Genomic DNA, 6,000 nt, shown 5'->3' with positions numbered 1-6,000 from the left:
TCACTCCGTATGACAGTCTCTAGATCCATCCACGTCTCAACAAATGGCCCAGTTTCATTCCTTTTTATGGCTGGATAATATTCCATTGTATATATGTACCACATCTTCTTTATCCATCCGTCTATTGATGGGCTTTTAGGTTGCTTCCATGACCTGGCTATTGTAAATAGTGCTGCAATGAACATTGGGGTGCATGTGTCTTTTTGAATTATGGTTTTCTCTGGGCATATGCCCAGTAGTGAGATTGCTGGATCATATAGTAATTCTACTTTTAGTTTTTAAAGGAACCCCCATACTGTTCTCCATAGTGGCTGTATCAATTTGCATTCCCACCAACAGTGCAAAAGGGTTCCCTTTTCTCCACACCCTCTCCAGCATTTGTTGTTTGTAGATTTTCTGATGATGCCCATTCTAACTGGTGTGAGGTGATACCTCACTGAAGTTTTGATTTGCATTTCTCTAATAATTAGTGATGTTGAGCAGCTTTTCATGTGCCTCTTGGCCATCTGTATGTCTTCTTTGGAGAAATGTCTATTTAGGTCTTCTGCCCATTTTTGGATTGGGTTGTGTGTTTTTTTAATATTGAGCTGCATGAGCTGTTTATATATTTTGGAGATGAATCCTTTGGCCGTTGATTCGTTTGCAAATATTTTCTCCCATTCTGAAGGTTGTCTTTTCGTGTTGTTTATGGTTTCCTTTGCTGTGCAAAAGCTTTGAAGTTTCATTAAGTCCCATTTGTTTATTTTTGTTTCTATTTCCATTACTCTAGGAGGTGTATCAAAAAAGATCTTGCTGTGATTTATATCAAAATACATCAACACTTTGAGCTTCAGTTTTCTTAATTTTCAGGTATGAGTTATAATACCCACCTCAAGCAACTGTTTAGGGTTAAAGGAGAGAATTTTCATTAAGTGTACTATAGTGTTTACCAACAAATATTAGCTGTTGATATTACCAGTGATAAGAGCAATGGTTCTTTAAGGTTTTTTTTCTTTTTTAAACTGTTACTTTTTTTTTAAACAAGCCACCAGAGGGTAGTAGAGAACAAATAGTTTGTATACATTGTTCCAGGTGCTGCCTCTGTGACATTACCATGTTCTTGTCCTCATAATACATCTGTCTACCTGTTCTGTCATTTCAGAATAAACGGATAAGCTTAAAAACATGGAATAAGCTTTCACTATTCTTAAATGTACAGATTTTACATATGGCAGGGAATAGGCTTTACTAAGTATAAAATGCTTTATTACTGAACTGTCTTAAAGAAGAAAAAGAAATGTAAATCTTGCTTTGAAGCATTTTATTCATACACAGTGTTTTATGTGGTTGAAAATGTTTCAGGGTCTATTTAAAACATGAATTACTGCATCTTCTTTGTGGTACTACCAAAAGTTACCAAGTTGATGGTAGTGAAGTTTTAGTCCCTTTCTTGTTTATTTAGGGAGTGCAGGTCATTACAAAAACAATTTCAATAAATACCCTGAAATATATCTAAGGAGTTTCAAGCTGCTACATCTTTTCACTCTCTATTGCATATAATGGTTGTGTATGAAAGTCTACATTATCATTATGGTATATCAGTTCCCGGTAAAAATGATGTGGGATATTTAACTTTAAATTAGAGAGCAAGCTAAAACAAGATCATTGAGATTGAAGAGGTGGGACACGAGAGATTATTGTGTAAATCTAATCTATTTTCCAAAGGTTACATGCTCTTAGGAAAAGCAGATATAGATAATAATGTTAATGGATTTGTACTCTGAAACTAGAGCTCACACTAATACTTGTAAATATATAATTTTCAGACTTTGAATAGAGTAGTAGTTCTCAATCAGGGAAAATTGTGTGCCCCAGGGGACATTTGGCAATGTCTGGAGACATTTTTGATTTGTCAAGACCTGTTTGAGGACAGACGGTGGGGGGGGGGGGGTGATGCAACTGGAATCTAGTGAATAGAGGCTGGAGATGCTTCTCAACGTCACACAGTGAAAGAACATCCCTCCCCACCCCACCCCCGCCCCGACAACAAAGAATTATCAGGCCAAGTATGTTAATAGCACTGCTGCTCAGAAACCCTGGAATAAAGCCGTGAACTTTCAAAGACTATGTTGTGTCCTTGGATATTTTCCTATTTCTATTCCTAGTCCACAGTGGTGGTTTAGAGAAGAGCTCTCTACTAAGAAGCACAGCAGTTGCCTTGGTGTTCATCTTCCCTTTTTAAAACAGCAGATTTTCCAGGGCTTCCATTTAAAGAATGTGCCATATTCAGTCAGTTTCTGATGGGTATTAAATGTGCTTTGGAAACTTACAACCTCTCAGTAAAGACAATTTGTAGAAAACAAAACAGGAGAGCAGGTGTCAAGCTTTTCCTTCCCCCCGCCCCAAATGGCTTTAGTGCAATCAAAAATGGGAAGTGTGAACAAAACTGCTTTGTGTTTTAAGTAGGAACATTTGGAAGTATTGGTATAATGCCTTCGGGACATGAAATCTTCAGTTACACGATCACTTATTTAGAAATGTGATGAAGTGTAAAGAAACTGCACCAGCAGGAGGAATCATTTAAAATTTTTAAAACTCTGAAAAATAGTTTCATAGAGCATGTATGTGGCTACAAATCAACTGGCATATGTAGCAGAGCCTTCGTGTTTAACTTTCACAAATCTACTCACTTCTCTTAACTTATTAGTAGCTGAAAGAGAGCCATAAGAGAGCTAGAAGGTAATTTATTTCCATTAATAAGCTGATTTGGAGGGAAAATGGAAATTTTCATTTTTAATCTATACTTACACCTAATTTGCCTATTTCAAATCCAGCCAAAAAATAAAACATAAATTTCAAAAACTGGTAAAGCAAATATGTCTTACCGATTTAATCTTCAAGAATTTAAAACTTTCAGTCATAATTAAAGTTACTGAAAAGCTATCCAAATTGACTGCTTTATCCAGCTAATTTATGCTAGTGTATAAACCTGTCCTGTCCAATATGGTAGAACTAGCCATGTGGTTATGATGGAGCCCCTGAAATGTCGCTAGGCTGAATTGAAATCGGTTATAATTGTAAAATACAAGCTGGATTTTGAAGACTTGGCCAAAAGAGAAAAATTCCATTAACAATTTTTACATTGATGACATGTTTTTTGGGTTTTTTTTGGCTGGGCCACATGGCTTGCTGGATCGTGGTTCCCCCACCAGGGGTTGAACCCAGGCCCCCTCTGCAGTGAAAGCACAGAGTCTTAACCACTGGACTGCCAGGGAATTCCGACATGTTGATATGATAACGTTTTGGATATGTTGAGTTGAATAAAATATATTTTAAAATTAAGTTAATTTGTTTCTTTTTATTTTTTAAATGTTGCTGCTAGAAGGTTTAAAAGTACATTTGTAGCTGATTATTTTTATTGCACATGGTCTAGTGCTGGCCTAGACCATTCAAGTTTTAATTAAGTAATCACTTTCATGATCAAATGAGCATGTAAGAAATTAAGATAATATGAGGGGAAAACGCATAAGAATACATAGTTTGCTAACCATTCTACTATGTAGTATCATTTTCCTAGTGTTAGCGCCCATTTCTGCCCTATAGGAACCTTCTGCTTCCCGCAGACAGGTTCTTCCAAACCTTCCTTCCTACGCCTTTCCTACAGGGCTCTTTCCTGTATATCTTTCTGCTCACAATGTTCTCTTTGTCTGAGATGCCTCCCCTGCCTCATCTTCACCACAGTCTTCAAGATCTAACTCAGAAACATTCCTTCTTGGGCTTCCCTGGTGGCACAGTGGTTGAGAGTCCGCCTGCCAATGCAGGGGACACGGGTTCGTGCCCGGGTCCAGGAAGATCCCACATGCCGCGGAGCGGCTGGGCCCGTGAGCCATAGCCGCTGAGCCTGCGAGTCCGGAGACTGTGCTCCTTCTTCATGGTGGTTTTCCCCAACTGCAAGTGGCCTCTTTCACTTCTGAACTCTTTAGCCCTTAATCTGTACCGGTCTTTCTCGAAGTGTGCTTCTTCGACACTGGGACTGCCAGAGTTAACGTTTTCTAAGAAAAAAAGTTCCATGGTTAAATGAATTAGGGAAATACTGACTTAAAGGAAGTCAAATTGGTCTGTTTATTGTAGGACTTCTCAGGGCCCTTAATAGCTTAATCTGTATTGGGAATTTTTAAAGAGCCACTTGGTATATAGCATTTCCCAGTCCTTTTTGACAATGGAGTATATATTTTTTTCACCAAGCATTTTATAGGACTGAGTTACTGAGTAACACACTTTGAAAAATAATGCATATAACACTAATCAGCACATATTCTATTGGGGCTTTTTTTCCCTCTTGATTCTAGCCATTATATAAATCATATGCCTTTACTTAAATTTTCAAAATTTAGTTGTTGTTTCCTAACATATACTGTATGTGATTCATCAAAGCCAGAAATAATCTCAGTTAGTGCTTTGTAAAATTACCTGTTGATTTAGTTTAATATATCAAGTGATCATACCTCATTTGTATTAATTAGTCCTGTTAATGCTAAGAGCGATACTAATTGGACATTCCAGTGCACTAAACCTTATAGTTCTTACTTGGCACAATACTTGCACAATACTTCCAAATTTAAACTCTAATTAGTGCTAAAAGTGCAGGACATTCTAACCTGCTGAGTGTGGAAAAGTATCGGCAAAACTAAACAAAGCCAATAAATACCTCTGGTATTTCTTTTAGGTCAAAAGGGGTAAAATCTCTGGAGAATATGAGCTGGGAGTCAAATCCAAGATTAGAAAATGAGAGTAAAAAAGAGAACTTTAAGTGAAAAATGAACTAGGGAGAAGGAAAGCCAAAGATGAATAATAAAGTACCACCAGAAACATTTTAATTGTGATGTAAAAAGCACCTCCATCAGACACCAGTTTGCCATGTGTTAATGACAACTCATTTTTTTTTCAAAAATATGCACTCAGTGGCCAAATTCAAAACCCTAATTCATTCGTTACTATTATACACACATGCATTGACTAATCAAAATTAGAATATTTAAGCCAGTCATAAGGGTTAAACAGGAACCTAAGAAATGTCACGTTAGGTGTGATCCAGAGACTATTCTATCCCATTCTATCTTTTATTGTCCCTATCTCTGCCCTTTATGTCCTTGTTTTATTCATATATATTTATGAACTTGACCTTCCCATCCCCAGATAGAATATGAATGAAGGAGACGGAGAAAAGACTCTGTTTTCTGCCTGTTTGTATTTCTAGTGCCTGGCATAATTCATTTATATTTGTGGACTCCCAGACAGTGGTGTTAAATATCATATTGAAGAAGAGAGTAGCTGTTTTCTTGATTTCCACCTAAAAAATCAAGAGTGTATCTCAGTATCCAAGTTTTCATTAATAACCCATGATAAATCTCATCCATGCCTTTTCCATATTGCATATATTGTTTTTGTAATTTACTTATTTATTTTTGGCTGCGTTGCTGCGCATGGGCTTTCTTTCTTTGCAGGGAGCGGGGGCTACTCTTTGTCGCAGTGCGCGGGCTTCTCATTGCGGTGGCTTCTCTTGTTGGAGCACGGGCTCTAGGCGCGGGGGCTTCAGTAGTTGTGGCTCGTGGGCTTAAGTTGCTCCGTGGCATGTGGGGTCTTCCCGGACCAGGGCTCAAACCCGTGTCCCCTGCATTGGCAGGCGGAATCTTAACCACTGCCGCCACCATGGAAGTCCTGATATTGCATTTGTTTTAATCAACTGATCAATAAGTGTGTATTTACAACCTGTTTACTATGTTTGGGGCCAGGTACTTTGGGAGGGTAAAAAGAAAGTAAAATACATACTTCTTTTGCCTTCAGGATTGAGAAGGAAAGACAAACAGATAATTAGACAACAAATGGAGAATTGGTGCTAAATTCTGTGAAACACATACTTCAGAAAATGGGAAATGAAAGCAGACTGGGATACAAAGGAAGTTTGCAAAGTAAAGCCAACTTTGAAGGCTATTAAAGCCAAGGGCATGGTTTACACAATGT

Source organism: Lagenorhynchus albirostris, chromosome 17, assembly GCF_949774975.1.
Source record: "Lagenorhynchus albirostris chromosome 17, mLagAlb1.1, whole genome shotgun sequence".
Lineage (NCBI taxonomy): Eukaryota > Metazoa > Chordata > Mammalia > Artiodactyla > Delphinidae > Lagenorhynchus > Lagenorhynchus albirostris.
The sequence above is the reverse complement of the archived record's forward strand: the minus strand, read 5'-3'. Positions refer to the sequence as shown.